Here is an 18,969-nt window from a genome sequence, read left to right as displayed (position 1 = left end):
CCAGGTCTCAAGTGTGGGGGCTTAGAGTCCAAGTTTGAACAAGGACCTGAACCCCATGACAAGAGTGGAATGGGTTGGTATTGTTTGTGCCTAGGGTACAAATGGGGCATGTGTTTCGAGGCACCCAGCTAGGATACATTGGTTTGCAAATCATTGTTTTCATGAGATGATACGACTTGGCTATAGTCTAGCTCCATAGTAAGAACTAGAATATGAAAGATGGTAAATTGGTTTTGATTGCTCAACCTTTGCTTGAAAATAGAACAGGTTCTTATCTAGAATGGTTAGCTAATGAAGAAATCATGACTGATAATTAAACTTGATCTTAAGTACGTACTTCTAGTAATGCTTTTCACAAACAAAAAGAAAACAACAAACCCATATTGCCTATCATACCCCTTGGTGTTAGGAAAGTATTCCCACTACTCAGATAAGTCTTGTGAGTATATTATATACTTAGGGTTTATTTTACCCTATTGCAGGCGCAACTTGAGGAGTAGCTCTTGTCTAGAGGATTCTTCTGCTGGGCATAGACGAATCCTTATATCATTTCCGCTAGATGTTTATTTTCATTCCACTGTTTAATTATCTTACTTTGAACCCTAGTATTGTAATAAATAATTTCCAAGAACTCTTGTTGTATGAAATGGAATAAGTATTGTAAGCTCGTACTCATTATTGGAGGTAAAATGGGGAATGATTTGAGTTCTCCCTTGGGGTGTGCTCGACAAAACTGCCCGATGTAGCTAACTTTTAGGGTACTTAGTGTCTAGTGGAAGATGAGCGCCTTCAAAAGCGTGTTATTTTGGGCAGTTCTGCCGCAGGTGGTATCAGAGCCAATAATGAGTCTACGAGTTAAAAATCTCTTTTCAAAACCTAAAATTTGACAAACAAAAGCTTTGCAAAAAGTAGGATGCGATAAATTGCATAAGTAAGTATAAGCCCTAGCAATATGGTCTATCTAGGATAGTGGCACTAGTTTTATCTAATCAATCTTCTATAGGTACAGTAACTTACGCTGTGTAAGAATCATTTAGTGTATGGGAAGTGAGGTTGCGCTATGCCAAAAATTATATGTGAATGCCGCTATATTCCAGCTTGAGCAAACGAATAGGTTGATCCATGCATCATGAAAGGAGAATCTTGCTTAAACTAAACTCCCCCACACATATAATTTTGGGTAGTAAATTGATAGGATAACAAATAAAGAGAAATGCTTTAACTCTTAAGGAAAAGTTCTCGCTTGTAACCATTTATTGGGCCTTATCATCTCTCTAGTCGTTTGTTTCTAAGTATGGAGGCCTAGTCCCTAACGGTGGGTTCCTATCTATTTATAGATGAACCTGAGGTCTGGTTGTAGGAGCACCAGTGCTGGGATAGGCCGTGGTCTTGGTGAAGACCTGGGCAAAAATGGTCGTGGCGATGATCATGGCAATCCTAATGGGGAGAGCCATGAGGCCCCACTCCTTGGTCTTCCTCCTCCACCACCACCACCGCCTCCGATGACTCACACAAAGATGATGGCTGAGATGTTGACTACCCATCGTGAGTCAGCCTATGCCTTGGAGATGCTAGCATGGGCTATTGGTGGCTTCACCCGTGCAGGCCCCGGTGGCAATGGCAGGAACGGGGCTGGTGCCCATGGTTCGAAGAGGCCCTATTCCTAGTAGGACTTCTTGGGGATAGACCGGCCCATGTTCATGCTAACTGTGGATCCTCTAGATGTGGAGCATTGGCTTCATATTATGGAGCAGAAGTTTCAGTTGCTCAATGTGACGGATGAACAGAAGGTGTGCTTTGCCTCACAACAGCTTCAAGGATCTGCTAGTTCTTGGTGGGACACTTTCAATGCCATGTAGCCCATGGACCACCATGTGACTTGGTGGGAGTTTTCCACTACTTTTTGTTAGTACTATATTCTTGCTGGTTTGCTGAATTGGAAGCTGTCCGAGTTTCTGGAGCTGAAGCAAGGAAACATGACTATGATGGAATATGTGAACAAGTTCAACCACCTTGCATAGTATGTTGGGACTCACGTGGATACTGATGAGAAGAAGATGGACCATTTCAATCGTGGTCTCTCTTGCATCTTGCAAGAGAAGCTTTATATAGGGGGCCATCAGACCTTTGGTGCTTTGATGAATACTGCCATTGCTATGGAGGGACTTCAGCGTGACTCTCAAGCTGAGTGGAAGCATAAGAGGGTGGTCACTGGGTCTTCTAGTCACCCATAGTCACAGAGGGTATAGGTTGTGAGGAGGGTGTCCTATCACTCTCTAGGTGGATAGTCATCCCGCCAGGCTCAGTAGACTCACTAGGCACCTCCCACTCAATACCGTGCACCTACTCAACAAGTGCAGTAGCCTTAGGGATAGCATGTTCCACCTCATCAGGGATAGGAGAACAAGTTGGGTGCTTGTTTCAAGTGTGGCAAGGAAGCCGACAATGCTCGTGAGTACCTAGAACCAGCTTACTCAGTCTTCTCAGCCTTTGGCCAACTCTTGTTTGGTAAAGAGGACTATCATTAGGAAGAAGGTGCCCATGAGCCACTCAGGATAGGTTAACTTCACTGAGGCTGAGGAGATCCCGTAGGGAGAGCCTATGATGGCTGGTATGTTTACCATTGATTACCAGCATATGTGTTATTTGATTCTAGTTCATCACATTCATTCATCAATATGGGTTTGCACAAAGGCACAATATGTCTACTATGGCTATTCCTATTGCCTATAGAATCAGAACCCTGGGTACACAATTGTGTGTTAAAACTTAGACATACATAGTGAGACTAGTGCTAGCCACTCACTCTTATCGTCTCTAGTTCATGGTGCTGCCTGGTAAGGCATAGATGCAATTCTGGGAATGAACTAGTTGAAAAATTATGGGGTTGCCCTGAACCTTAGATAGAGAATTGTTGAGTTGAAGCTTCCTTCTTGTGAGGATAGAATGTCTCTCCTTATGCCTTTAGTCCCCACCCTGCCAGTTGTTGCTCATGCTGAAATTTCTCCTGATCTTGTCTCCATTCCTGTGGTTTGTGAGTTTCTGGATGTCTTTTCTAAAGATCTACCAGGGTTATCACCGGATAGGGATGTGGAGTTTTCCATTGAGTTAGAACCTGGTACTACTCCTATTTCATGGTGTCCTTACCGCATGGCTCCAAAAGAATTGGCTGAGATGAAGAAATAGTTAGAGGAATTGTTGAAGAAGGGATTCATCCATCCTAGTTCTTCGCTATGGGGTTGTCCAGCTATTTTGTGAAGAAAGAAGGATGACACTCTTTGGATGTGAGTGCATTATCACCCTCTCAACATGGTAACCATTAAGAACAAGTATCCTTTACCTTGTATTGATACTTTGTTTGATTAGTTGGCTGGTGCCAAGGTGTTTTCAAAGATTGATCTTTGTTCTGGGTATCACCAAATTAAGATTCAGCCGCAAGATATACCAAAGATAGCTTTCTCTACTAGGTATGGACTCTATGAATACCTAGTCATGTCTTTTGGTCTCACCAATGCTCCTGCATTCTTCATGTACCTCATGAACTTAGTCTTCATGCCATAATTGGATAAGTTTGTAGTGGTGTTCATTGATGATATTTTGATATATTCTAAGAACAATGAAGAACATGCACAACATCTTCGCATAGTCCTGACCCGATTGTAGGAACACAAGTTGTATGCCAAATTCAGCAAGTGTGAGTTTTGGCAGGATCGAGTGCAGTTTTGGGACATGTCCTGACACTTGAAGGCATCTCTATGGATCTTGGCAAGGTGTAGGATGTGTTAATATGGAAATCTCTAAAGTCAGTGCATCAAATTCATTAGTTCCTTGGTCTTGCTGGTTATTATCAGTGTTTCATCCCTGAGTTTTCTAAAGTAGCTCAACCAATGACCAAGTTGCTCTAGAAGGATGTCAAGTTTGTATGGAGTCCGGCTTGTGAAGAGGCCTTCCAAGCCTTGAAGAAGTTTCTTACCTCTGCTCCTGTTCTTGCCCAACCAGATATTGATAGGACATTTGATGTGTGTTGTGATGCCTCTAGGACTAGATTGGGTTGCCTGCTTATGTAAGATGGACGTGTAATAACTTATGCTTCATGTCAGCTAAAAAAGCACGAGTTGAATTATCCCACCCATGATTTAGAGCTAGCTGCAGTTGTGCATGCTCTAAAAAATTGGAGACATTACCTGTTGGGAAATAAAGTACACATTATTACGGATCACAAGAGCCTCAAATATATTTTCACTCAATCCGAGTTGAATATGAGGCAACGGAGGTGGCTCGAGTTAATCAAAGATTACAATTTATAAGTTCATTATCACCCTAGAAAAGCTAATGTGGTAGCTGATGTCTTAAGTCAGAAGTTGCATCAGGTTGATGAAGAATCTTTGCCCCTCACCAATTCTAAAGTGTTAGCCCATATTGCTCTAGTCTCGGATTTACTTGAGCAAATTATTATAGAGCAAATGCAAGATGCTTCGGAAATCCCACATATCAAGAAGTTAATTGCCGAAGGGTGTGGTCCTCATTTCAGTATTGATGATCAAGGTGTGGTGAACTTCAAGAACCAATTGGTGGTTCCCTCAAGTGATGTGCTTAGGAGTAAATTTTTGGATGAAGCTCACAACTCCAAATTATCCATTCATCCAGGAAGTAACAAGATGTATCATGATTTGAATCACTTGTATTGGTGGCCAAATATGAAACATGATATTACTAACTATATCTCAGAATGTGACATTTGTGGAAGGGTTAAGGCAGATCATATGCGTACGCCTAGATTTATTCAGCCCCTGCCTATCCCTGTTTGGAAATGGGAGGATATTTCCATGGATTTTGTTGTGGGTTTGCCCCGCATAGCAAAGGGGTATGACTCTATTTGGGTCATTATGGATCGCCTTACCAAGTTGGCTTATTTCCTCCTGATGGATACAAGGTATTCAGTCAAGAAGTATGCCAAGTTGTATTTTGATTGGGTTGTCACCCTACATGGAGTTCCTCTTACCATTGTTTCTGATAGAGGGTCAGTCTTTGTCTCTTGTTTTAGAGCAACTCCAGAAATGCCTCGATACTCACCTCCTCAGAAGTTCAGCTTATCATCTACAAACTGACGGTCAGATAGAAAAGATCAATCAAGTACTTGAGGACATGTTGAGAGCTTGTGCCATTTCTTATCTAGAAAAGTGGGATGAATGCCTAACTTTAGCTGAGTTTTCTTATAACAATAGGTATCAAGAGAGCTTTCGAATGGCACCGTTCGAGGCCCTATATGGCAAGAAATGTAGAACATGACTTAACTGTGTTGAACTAGGAGACCATGGTTAGTTTGGACCTGATTTTATCAAAGAAGTAGGAGAACTGGTCAGTGTTATTTAGAGTCATTTGAAAGTAGCTTAGAACCATCAGAAAGCTTATGCGGACAAGAAGAGAAGACGTTTGCAATTTCAAGTTGGTGACCATGTGCATCTCAAGGTATCATCAATGAGAGGTGTGCATTGGTTTGGAGTCCATGGAAAGTTAGCTCCTCGTTATGTTGGACGTTATAAATTTTTGGAGCGGTGTGGTTCTATTGCTTACCGTCTCCAACTCCCAGATATTCTGTCAGTAGTCCATAATGTCTTCCATGTTTCCCAATTAAAGAAGTGATTGCGGGTTCCTAATGAAGTGGTGGAAATTGAAGGACTTCCTCTCTAGCCTGATCTTTCTTATATTGAGCATCCTATCAAAATCTAGGATGAAAAAGAGAGAGTCACTAGGAATAACGTGGTGAAATTATCCCCATCTTCTCCCCAAAGTCCAGTGGCAAAATCATTCAGAGGATGAAGCCACTTGGGAATAGGTGAGTTATATTCTAGAGCATTATCCCCATCTTCCCCCCAAAGTATTGAGGTAATGGTTTAAGATAAAAGTATAATTCTTATCCCTTTTCCTACACTAGGCACTCACATGAAATCTCGGGACGAGATTTTGTTTAAAGGGGGAGAGCTGTAACACCCTTAGTGTTATGCCCTAAACAAATTACCAAATCATGACATGAGCATCATGTTTACGTGATAATGCATGTGATGGAATGAATAGATGAAGTATTGCAACCTAAAATAATCAATAAAAATGCTAAATGAGAAGCTATTCCATAACTCATGTAATTATCAAGTAGGGTTTTAAACCAATTTTTATTGAACAAAAATGCTATAGAACATCTATATGGCACTTAAATAAAGTTTGGAATATGAACTTTGTAGATGACAATGAAATCCTTGCTGTTGAAAAATAACCTTGCTAGCTAATGTTTCCAATAGCCTAGAAATGCAACTTGGAATCAAGTTCAGCTCCAAGACTTAGAATATTTTCAAGTTCATAAGCAGCAAGACAATGCAATGTTTAGGAATTTATTTTGTGAAATCAAGTTCAGGAAAGGTGTCATGTTTTAGCTTGGTTTGGTAACCTCATATGACATCTGGAGCATGGTGAAGATGGTTTAGGTCCAGAAGCAACCGTTTATTTGTTATTGGCACTTTAAATTTGATGCACAACACGTTCTCGGGTTAGTTCACCGGGTGAGCATGGTCACCACGCCTCGAGGGTGTGATGTCGCCACCCTAGCTCACTTTGCACGTGCACATGCGCTGCTTCACATGGCCAGCTATGATAGCCCTGTCCTTGCCGCCACTGGCTCTGCCATGTGGAGCCACCGCTGCTGCTCGCACGGCCAAGCTGCGTGGCCGCCTGCCTCGCCACGCTACCGCACTATTGACCTACCTAATGCCACGACATAGCCCTACCTCTGCTGTCGCATTGTCATCGCATCTGTGCCTATCCAGTGTACCCTTACCCTGTTGCTAGACCAGTTAGATGCTACGCGCACGTGGTCGTGCTCGTTGTCGCCATGCCATTTATGGTGCTGCAGCTGCATGGGCCATGTTGGTTGTGGATGTGCGCACTTCTCCGTAGCGTCTGCGCACATGCCTCCATGATCACACCAACCACATCCTGCCAGGGCAAGCCTAAGCTAAGCCCACTTGTTGCACCCCATCTCTCTCTCTCTGTTGTCGCCGTCAGAGCCATGCCAGCATGTTAGATAGCGAGAGGTCATCTCTAATTAATTCCGCCCATCTATGACCCCACTAGTGAGTTCTCTAGCTACCCAACCCCACCTAGCCATGAAAAAGGCACTACCAAGCTCCAATTTGGCGCTTTTCCCACCGTCGTGCCGATAAGGCCAAGTTCGGTCACGAACGAGGGCAGCCCCCCTACCGTCTACTCTGATCCAATTCACCTGCACTACTAGCTTCGTCTTGCCTCCCTCTCCACCTTGCGCATGTCAGTGGAACCACTACTACCTCCCCATCGCTGCTGACATGACGATGCCACCACGGTGCGCCATCGCATGGCTCGGCCGCACGTGGCCAACCCTCCTCCGCCATCCTCCACTCCAACCATCACCTCTTCCTAGCCCATGGTAGTATCTTGATGCTCACGCACTAGCCAGTTAGGTCACTAGTAGAAATAGACTAAGCATTAGGGTAGTTAAATGCTCTTTGTTTGAATATACATTAAATCACTAGTAGAAATAAAGATATATCCTTAATTTGCCAAGCTAAGGGTTTGTTAGTTGAACGCAACACCTTGCCTGATGAAAATGATAGTTAGCTTAGTATCTTAGTCATTAGAGCTAGCTTAGTAGCTTAGTATGCGTATTCCTATTTTAAGAGTTGCTGTTCCCTAAATGCTAAGTATTGCATTATCATTGCATGCATGTAGAGAATGAGTTGGTGGAGATAGTGACCACATACTATCACGAGTTTGAGGAGATCATCGAGGAGTACGAAGAGGAGATTCTAGTGCAAGAGGAGGTCCTAAAGCCACCACTGACTGACATGGCTGACACTGCACCTGTCCCAAGGCCAAGCCCCAGTGCATAACCCTTATTTTTTATGATCACTATATGTATATATGTGATGTGCATTTATGTTATAGGAATTTTATGAATACCACATGCATAGATGTATCTTCCCTGAGTCTTACTAGTGCAAGTTCGAGTAGCTGCAATGCTTAGGTTTTTGGTAGCAGTGAGTAACCTGCCATTACTCACAATAGGTGATTATTATAATTACTCTCATGATAAAATGATGAAAGGAAAAATGGAGACCGAGTAGGGATGTGGTATGGGTATTGGTGGGTGTAATAGGTTACATCCCGTGGCCACATGGCTTAGCTTGGTTACACTATTTTCCCTGTCTGTGTCGATTGAGGACCATCCGTTGTTGTGGATGGTAGTCAGATCACAGACTTATTATCCTGAGCACATACTTGCTTATGGGAGCGGGAAGGCTCGTTACGCTCTTGTCGTGGGTTTCGGCTCTTACCGGACTGACTGATTGGAGGCGGGAAAAGGTGGAGGTCTAAGCACCATATTGAGACTGGGTCTCAAGTGTGGGGGCTTGGAGTCTAAGTTTGGACGGGGACCATGACCCCAGTGACCGAAGTGGAATGGGCTGGTCTTGTTTGTGCCTAGGGTACAAATGGGGCGTGTGTTTTAGGATACCCAGCTAGGATACATTGGTTCACAAATCGCCATTTCTATGAGACGGTACGACTTGGCTATAGTCTAGCACCATAGTAAGAACTAGAATATGAATGATGGTAAATTAGTTCTGATTGCTAAACCCTTGCTTGAAAGTAGAACAGATGCTTACATAGAATGGTTAGCTAATGAAGTAATCATGACTACTAATTAAACATTATCTTAAGGACATACTTCTAGTATTGCTTTTCACAAACAAAAAGAAAACAACAAACCCATATTGCCTATCATACCCCTTGGAGTCGGGAAACTATTCTCACTAGTCGGGTAAGTCTTGCGAGTACATTGCATATTTAGGGTCTATTTTACCCTATTGTAGGTGCAGCTTGAGGAGTAGGTCTTGTGTGGATGATTCTTCTGGTGGGCATAGACGGATCCTTGTATCATTTCGGCTAGATGTTTATTTTCATTCCGCTAGTTTAATTATCGCACTCTGAACCCTGGTGTTGTAATAAATAATTTCCAAGAACTCTTGCTATATGAAATGGACTAAGTATTATAAGCTCGTACGCATTATTGGATTCTAGAGGTAAAATGTGGAATGATTCGAGTTCTCCCTTGGGGTGTGCTCGATAGAACTGTACTGTCGATATAGCTAATTTTCAGGGTGCTCAGTGTCTAGTGGAAGACGAGCGCCTCCATAAGCATGTTATTTCGGGCGGTTCTGCCACAGTGCACCTTGACCTAAAGGTGAAGTAGGAAGACGAAGGAAACTTAGAATAAAAGAATGTCTAGAAGGTGGCCACAAGAAGAAAGGTGCCAAAGATGGTAAAGGTCCCACATAAGATGAAGGTGTCATTGGAGGTGACAATGCTAATGCTCCAACAAATGGAAAGGGAAAGAAAATGATTAGAAGACCTATGATTTGCAAGAGATGCGGTGAAAAAGGTCACAGGCAAGCTAGTTCCAAGTGCCCACTCAATGGGACGGCAAAAAAGAGGCAAGTATTGACTTCCTTTATCTAAAATTGCGGTAACATGTCATTATAAATGTATTTATTTTACTTGTAGGAAGCAGAGGCAACCAAGTAAGAATGTTACAAAAGCTGCGCCACAAGAAATTAGCACCCTACAAAGGCCAACTAGAGAAGAAATACTATGGGATAGTCCTAGGAAGGGTCACTAGAAGGTAAGGAAAATTAACAGATTTACCATGCAATAAATTTTATCATACATCTAATTGTCGTACCATACTTCTGTGCAGCCGGTTGTGTCCCTATTAGGAGAAAATACACATAATGTCATGAAAATCAAGAGTCCAACGTTTGGAGGGCTATTTTTATGAAGTCAATGATTGAAGTCCTAAGACTACTGAAGCGCAATCATGAGCGAGATGCGTGCTAGGTGCGATGATTTGCACATGTGGCAGCCTTCGCTCGCTGCACCCTTTGGTGAGATATTTAACTATTTGCCATCCTTATGGATGACACTTGTCATAGAACTGACCAATTTATAAGAGCACAAGTACAATGGTAGCCTATAAGCAGTCGCACTATCATACTTGAGCCCATATAAAGCCGGTAGTCCATCGAGTACCACGACTGGGTCTCGATTAACGATCCACATACAACCAAGATCGTACATGATTCAACATACATGTCACATGTTACATAAAGTTCATAGATATAGTTCATTCATTAGAGTACGAAATAAGGTTATTACAAACCAAGTTTGATAAATAGTAGAGGAAGCAAATTAAAGTTTGAAGCTAACTTTTGCCGTCATAGTTCATATATAGTGCCAACTCGTGATCACACACCCACAAAAGCACATAAGGAGGATTAATAACATGTGCCTGCCCAGGGCTCACTCTTCATCCACGGTGGGACATAAGTAGTTCTTGCAATAGCCGTGATAAACTGTACCATTTGCAACAATGGGATAAACCCTTAGTACAAGAAGGTACACAGCTAGACTTACCTGTCATAAACTAAAAATAAGGCGACTCCAAGGATTATGCAAGGCTTTATAGTGGAGGTAGCTTGACAACATTTTGCATATATAAAAGCGATTAACTTAGTTATACAATTATACTTTAGTCATCAAGTTAATTATAGCTATTCATCTCTAGATTAGCAACTAACCTGTGCTAGACATGTGGTATATCATTTGATAGCACACAATAGTAACCATAGCCGGTGTAGTAATTCCATGTTCATCCAAACCATCACATTCCATAATACAATTACTATGATGTTGGAGCTAGCAAAGTTTCTCACTATCTGGGAGAGATGGCGATTCAAATCGATTTCAACCAACTAGGAATTTATTCCTAACACAAACCCAGGCAGACCTAGATCAACGGTCACCTTTAGTACAACTTAGGTACACATTTCATGGGTTCGACCAGCGCCGCACAATTAGGGACAACCAGCTAGCTAGGACGATCAGGACTACCCTACCCTTAGTCTCATAGCTGGCTCCCTGCACATCCTAACTACCATCTAGAGTGCGCACTTTTACAGAACTGGGGCCTGACCTGAGTTGAGCTACTCGGCTTTGCTGGTCGAAACGAGTTATCCGGTCCAGCTAAGTGATATGCATGCATTCAATCTTGTCAGAAGTGCCAACATTGGTACGGTCCTTAATTGGCACAGACAGAATCATATGATTGAACCTACACATAGACTCCGCTTGGCCTCCATTTACATTACCCCATGGTTCTTTTCCACGATAGCAAATATAGCCAATCGTGCTTTGGTATCCACCTATAACTCGTAGGTGACAGGAAATCACCCGACTTCTACCGATTTAAGCATGGCTAAGCATATATTCGATCTTAGACCTACACAGGGTTAAAGGTATATGTATCTAGACAAGGTAGTTCCTTGCATCAAGTGTTTCCAATCAACTCTTATAACCTAATGCACCAAACATAAAGGACTCAAGTAATATTTTGTAAAACATGGGAGATTTAGAATACTCCGGGGCTTGCCTTTGAGGAAAGAGGTTGGCCGATGATTCAGGGCACTTAGGGAGATCTTTGGGAGTCTACTCCTCTTCTCCTGGAGCTGTGGCTTGGGGCATCTCCTGCTGATCCCCATCCTCTTCTTCGTTGAACTCCAACAACATTATCTCTTCGGACGATCATATATGAATGAGCATGGAATAAGATATCACTGAATGCATATCCGATGACACGTATAATATGATATGACGTGATGAATGCATCCCCATAAGGGTTTCAATAGCATGGTATTAAAGTAATAACAAGTGCATCTTATTTTACTGAAGTAGGTGCATATCTCTTCTCTACTACTTAAGTAAACACTTCTGTAAATCATTTTCTGGACTTCAAGACAACAGCTACTTGTTTTGACCCTAACTAGGAGTTATATACATCAAAATAATATGGTTGTGGACATTCTGGAAATCTTATGAAAATTGTATACAACTTTATTTTAATACCCTTGATGTGATTCTATAGTTATCTAGGTCAAACAATTCAGTTAGTGCAAATCTAGTCTAGAGAGCAAGCATTTCGGACAAGCAAACTTCTAACAGCCAAACTCTTAAACCCTAAGGCCTATGACTATGAAAATTTAACATAAGGTAGATCAGTAAGTTGTATACAACTTTGTTATTAACAAGTTTTACAGAAAAGACCATTATCACCATGAAATTATCAACTTAACCAAAACTATACATGCATCCATCTATTTGAATTATAAAGTCATAATTAATTAGTAAGCATACAACCAATTGCTTTTAAGCCTTACTACTAACATCAACACTTAATATGTATCACAAGCACCATAGAAAACATCATGGTCAAGCACAATTTATTTATTTAAATGTCTTTATTAATTTAATTAGATAATTAGGTGAAATGACAAATATATACCAAATGTGCACAATAAATACTCATAAAATTACAGTAGCTTCCAAGTGCTCCCAATAGACTATTGTAAAAATTTCATACCATTTGAACATGTATAACATCCTCTACAAAAATAACAAGGTAGCAAGGTTTATTTTTGTAAAAATAGTTAACCCTATAGAAAAGTGTCAAATAATAGATTTTATATTTTTCTTAGCTTCATAATAGTGCCATAATACTGTACAAAAATTTGCATGGCAACATTTTACTTATTTTAATCCCTGTAATTTTCCTTAGAAAACACCATTTATTAATAGATAATGGAAGGACCATACTTCAATCAAGTCCACTGCAAGTTTATTATTTTTCCTAGCTAGAGCATGTCAACACAAGACCAGAAAAATTGGAATCACAATTTTATCACTTTCCTAGCTCAAGTTATCCATTTTATAAGATTGCAAACATTCAAAAAGCACTTATCTAGCTATATTTTATTCACCTTTAAAAATACTAGAAACAGTACATTTCATATTTTTATAAAATACTACACTTCATGAGGAATCCAACAAAATTTGATTCAACAAAATTGGACACTCCTAATTCTAGAAATGATTTTCCAAAGTTAGTACCAAAATATAGAAAAGAAATAACAAAACCCTAAACTGTAGTCGCTGACGCATGGGACCCATGGGTCAGCGGACCCACATGTCAGTGAACCAAAACAGGGGAGCAAGTTTGACCGGCAGCTAGGTCACCGATGGTGAGCTTTCCGGCGAAACCAACCCCACCATCGTGTTCTACTCAATCACCCGCATCGACTGGTACCAGTGGTGGAAGCACAGACGCACCGGAGCGTGCTCATCGTCGGCCATGCCGGCACGGCGGCACTGCGTGGAGGTGCGCCAGCTGTTACTGGCCACAGCAAGGCCCAAAGAAAGAAGCACACGGGCTCTGCGGTGACCACGTGAACCTACCGAGGCTACCTAGGTGGAGTGGGAAATGCCAACGAGGTCCGTCCACGTGCGTAGTGGTGCGGCGGCGAGAGCACAGGGACGCTGGCCATCGTGTTCCGCACTGGTGAGGCAATGATTTGCCGTAGTGTCACACCATAAGCTTGGCCACACCCTAAACTAGCACTAACATGAAGAAGATGGAAGAAGGGGCAAGAGAGCCAAGCAGCGGCGAGCTCGCCATGAAGGCGGCCATGGAAGCCATGATTCCAACGAGGTCAAGAACATTGATTTCGCCCTCACCATGGCTTGCCTGGCCCTGCTACTACATCGAGGAGGTAGAGAGGAAGACGGCGAAGCTACAGGCTAGCTAGAGGTAGCAATGGTGCTGTGGTGTGGGAGGTAGGCAATGGTGGAGCAGCGCGGTGGTGCGTCAGCGAGAGCAGTTCCGCTACGCGCACGAGAGGGAGCAGTAGAGAGGGTGAGAGCATGAATAAGAAAGCGAACTGAGCAGTGCGACGTCGCCCTTATCGCACACCAACCTGCGGCGATGGGGGCCCGACGCTGGCTAGCGGTGGCCACATAGTGACCAAGCCCTACCCATGGTTGGCCACGATGGCTAGGCTGAGTTGGCCATGAGAGCACCGAATGTTCGTCTGATAGCGCCTAATCAACCCTTCTAAACTCCTAAACCACGGCGAATTAGTGCACGACGCTAAAACAAAATGTGTAGATCTACATATCAGCTCTAACTTTGCTTAAGTGATCTAGGTCTAATTCACAAAGGTTTGCAAGTTGCATCATCACAAAGTCAGCCACATAGAAACTATGAATCAATTAGACTTAGAAATATTTCGAAGTGTGGAAAAACAGTGTTTTGTTGATTTTTGTGAGCTCTAAATGACCAACCTAGGAACTAAATTAGCCCATGACCCAAAAATAAAAGTTGTTACTCTAATCCAGTACTACAACTTTGCTTAAGGGTGCACTACCATGTAAACACTCTATGACATAGTTCAACTTAGGTCAAACATACAACTTGAAAATGGTGACTTACACAATAACTATGACTTAGAGACCAAACTAGCCTTAGTCATGAATACCAAAGTTGTTCCATGTGATATTCTAAACATGTTTAAGGTACTCCTAGGGTTCCACAATCATTTGATACATTGGTTACACATAAACCCGAGCATATGTAAGGCAATTTAGTGACAACACATGCAATATAAGCCAACATAGAGATAGTATTTGACATGCTCATGCTCATAAAGGATCAATGATTCTTGTACTCATGAAATGCCAAGGCTAAATGCAAGCTTAACACCTTGGGTGTTACAACACTGTTCCATTGGCCAGTTTTACATAGGTTCTTACACATTTGCCACAGCGAGACAGTAAACCTCCTATGATTCTATCACTTTTACTAACGTGGCATCACACATTAGGCAAGCTAGCTTGGCAGCGCCCCTAGAAGCCCTAACTCCGCATGAGAAAAAACCTATTTACCCTTGTTGTTTCTCTCTCTCCACTTGCTGTCATGTGGGCTACACATGTTAGTTCCTTCTTCAACCTCCAGCCATATGCATCACCACATAGCGATGGGAGGGGAGGAGCTCAGTGTGTGCCACATCCACAGCGCACAACAGCCTAGGCGCAGTGGCTCATGGCCTAGGTGCATGGCGGCTGGCTAGCCACCATCCCTACCCATGGGCTATAGGAAGTGCTCGCTGAGGATGGTGACGCTACAGGTGGCTCAAAACTGGCAGTGGTGTTGAGCTCACCTGGCTATGACTATGGAGAGGGGGTGTGAGCCTCCTTTTATAGGTGGAGGTAGAGGGGGTGCCACATCAGCGATCTGTGTGCCTCTCCACCATGACCCTTAGATCAATCGACCTTGAGCTGACCTTAAATCAATGGTTGATATCAAGGTGGATGCATGGGAGCATGCACCAAGTCGGTGGGTGCAATTATAGGTCAGTTGGCTTCTTGGGGGGGGGTCGGTGGCTTGGGGGTGGGTCGGTCGATCCCCCAATGATAGGTGGGCCCTCCCTCTTTCTTCTAGAAGCATGTCCCTTGTGTCATAGTGTGTGTATGAAGTGTAAATCTTTTTTCATGTTAGGTTGTTTCACTTGTGTGCCCATGGATCCATGTGACTAGATCCTCTACCCATGAGAGAAAACACAAGTGTGATCTAAGGGTGGAGAATGACTTTGGGATGCTTCATAGGATCATGGTGACTTGGCATGGCCTTGTGGGTCCAAGTAGGGGTTAGGTGACCCCATTTGTAAGTCCATAGGCTCATATTTCTCCATTGTGTGACATCCTACATACACATGCTCAAAGTATAAGTGAAACTTGTTAGTGATAAAATATGTTCATGACATGTTATTCTTCCTTTGAAACCAAGGCTAGTTGATAAGTGTTTGAGTATATATATATTTATGATATTTTCGCTGTCAACAATGATGGTGGCTCTATAGGTATGATGGCTCTCCCCATCTCCCTCTCTCTTAGCCTATTCATCTCCCTCACTCTACCCACTGCCCCCTTTTGTAGATCTAGATGCGGCATGGATGATGACATCGGGTGGGACTCTAGAGCTAGCATGGATGGTGGTGGTGGCGAGACAACAGACGGTGGTGCATGGACAGTCAACCCTAGGCGACAGTGATAGGAGCCAGCATAGATGGTGGATGGAAGTCCCCGACTGATGGTGGCTCGAGAAGCTAGGACCTAGCTCCTAGAGCTTTATTATTTTTTAATCATTTATGTATACAGGCATTTTACTATGCCTGCCTTGGTAGTAGGTGTTGACTGGTCACTAACTCCCATTTTGACCATCAACATTCCACCCAAAAGCATGATATAGTGAGGTAAATCATCATGACATGTGTAGAATTTTGCTTAAATTTCACCTAGTTCCACTTGTGCTTGTAGAATTATTTGTATGCAGGAAATATGGCAAAAATAGGGCAAAATGGTGACAAACATGGACTAAGGAAGCAAGTGGATGTGGTAGGGCCACTAGGCCCACTAGGCCAGCACCATTCGGTGCCACCTAAGCACCGCTCTGGCCCCCATGGTGACTGACTTGGCACTTTCCACATCACCGATCCTGTGGGAGCTCCACCAGAAGCAATACCAAGCGTTGATTCAAGTCAGTTCTGACCAATGGTCATGATGAAGAGGCCATGGATCCTTGTGGCCATTGTCATAGACTTGGAGCCTTACCAACCAACTTACTGGCCAAGTTTCACCATGTGTTGTCTTCACAACTGTCATTGAGGAGCAACCAACACCCTTGGATGCAAAGGCGGTGCATCCAAGGGCCTGACCGGTGCCCTACTACCACCGCCTGACTGCACCCTGCCTCCACCATCCTTGCTACTACCTACAAGTACCCCCCATGCCTCTCTACACTATGAATAGAGGGTGTGGAGCTCGGTGGAAGGACGCCCCATTCAATTCCAAGCTCTCCAAGCTTCTCTTAGCTTTCTAGCTTAGCATTAGCTATAGAGTAGTAGTCTAGTAGTGGAGTAGAGCAAGAGTAGAGCTGCTCTCAGAGCCCAGGAAGAGTCTTTTGGGTCTGGTATAGCTCCTTTGAAATTCTTTCATTTCAACATTTACTTTATTCAGTATTTATGTAAGTAATTTATTCTAGTATTATTGCTTTGCTTTACTTTAAGTACTTAGTCATTAGTGTTCATCATTAGTGAGCTTAGGTGCTTGTTTTTGGAATTAGTAGCATAGGTTATCTTATAATTAGTAGTATTTCATTAGTACCAGTTCCACCGTCTGGTTAGGGTTCTTTGATCTCATTTCATCGGAGCTCAGATCGAAGTAGTAAGTTTATAGATTAAGTGTGGTGCTTAGTCTATAGATTACATGTGCATATGGCTAGGCGTCTGGATAGATTGTGGTAGGTGGCAAGTGGTGATAGCCTTGTCCATTCTCTGTATTCCACCATGATAGGTCTAGTTATTAAATTATAGGGCTCAGTGGTAGCCTTGTCTATTTAACTCTCCAAGTTGGTAGGCGGGCTATGCCCTAAAGTACTATCACATTTCTCCTAGTCATTTGTTTACCCTTAGTTACTAGAAAGATAAATCGCTCGCTCTCCCACCTAGCTATCTCTAGGTTAGCTTGTATTTAGTAGTTTAGTTTAGGTAGTTTACATTCATCCTTCCCTATTGTTTACCTACCTAGGATTAACTTTAGCCTTCCTTTAGCACATCAGTAGTCCAATTATAAATTCTAGCCTTCCGCCTTCCTATGGGATAAATTATAAATTTGACACTTGATACTCACCGAGCGAAGTGCTACGTGATAGTTTTGTGCACTTGCGGAATCCTCCAATAAGTCGTTAAGAAGTATCAACAAGCATTTGTAGCACCGTTGCTGGGGAAGGCAACTGGCCTTGAGTTTATAAGGCTAGATTTGTTAGCTAGGTTGTTTTTAGTTATCCTAAGTAGTTTATCCTTTTTTCCTCAAATCCTATCACTACCCTTCATGACCATAGGAAATGAGTCCATTCATGATTATTCTGCACCCTCGGCTACTAATGTAGCCACCGGACCCAATGTTATCAATGGGGACGCTTACTTTGAGCTTAAGCCAGCATTAATTACGATGGTTCAAGCTAGTCCATTTTGTGGGAAGCCCACGAGGATGCAAATGATCACCTCCAACATTTCTTGGAGATTTGTTGCACCTTCACCATTAAGGGAGTGAGCCAAGAGGCTATACGTCTTTGCCTTTTCCCCTTCTCTTTGTTAGGAAACGCTAAGTTATAGTTTTACTCTAATGACAATGCTATAGATACCTAGGACAAGTGTTCTAATGCTTTCCTAGTCAAGTTTTTCCCTATGGGGAAGACTAATGCTCTACGCAATAAAATCTCTAGTTTTCAACAACTAGTAGATGAATCAATTCCCAAAGCTTGGGAATGAATGCAAGAGTATGTCTCTGCATGCCCGCACCATGGCATGGAAGACTGACTTTTGATCCAGAACTTCTACCATGGATTAGTGTCGTTAGATAGGAGCTAGTTAGATGCTACTACTGGTGTATTCTTTTCACTAAGTGTTGTAGATGCTAAGATGCTGATCGAGAAGATGGTCTCCAACCAAGGATGGAGCGAACGATCGACTCCAACCCCATAAATGTGGTATGCATTCAATTAAAGAAATTGACAGGCCTACAGCTAAGATGGATCTACTCGCAAAGTGAGTAGAACATTATGAGAAGGTGAGTGCCCAAGAGACACTCAAAGCCATGGATTCCCACATGACTTGTGAAGTCTATGGAGATGTTGGACATTCAGGGCAAATCCTACCCCAAAACCCAAGAGGACCTCAACTTCGTCAATAATGACAACGGGTTCCAGTCCACAACATCAAGGCTAGAATCAGTGCTCCAACAATCAGGGAGGTAACCATTATTACTCTTCTTCTCATTTGAATAATCAAGGTAATAATAGTTATGCTTTCTTGAAAGATTTTGTTTATAGTCAAAGTAGAATGACTGATCATATTAATAAGAAACTACATGCTCATGACAAGATGTTGGAAAATATAAATGCTAAATTGGATGAATTTTCTTCTGTCTTAAAGAATC

At 42.5% G+C, this 18,969-nt stretch overlaps 1 non-coding gene across 1 annotated transcript; it reads right to left on the bottom strand.

Moving 5' to 3' along the window:
- Positions 1–18,231: 18,231 nt before the first annotated feature.
- Positions 18,232–18,340, bottom strand: LOC136478731 (small nucleolar RNA R71). Its single transcript, XR_010764445.1, has one exon. It is a non-coding gene; the product is annotated as a small nucleolar RNA R71 (small nucleolar RNA).
- Positions 18,341–18,969: the final 629 nt, after the last annotated feature.

This window comes from Miscanthus floridulus, chromosome 8 (genome assembly GCF_019320115.1).
Source record: "Miscanthus floridulus cultivar M001 chromosome 8, ASM1932011v1, whole genome shotgun sequence".
NCBI classification, from domain to species: Eukaryota; Viridiplantae; Streptophyta; class Magnoliopsida; order Poales; family Poaceae; genus Miscanthus; species Miscanthus floridulus.
Note: the sequence above shows the minus strand (reverse complement) of the source record. Positions and strands in the feature narration are given on the sequence as shown.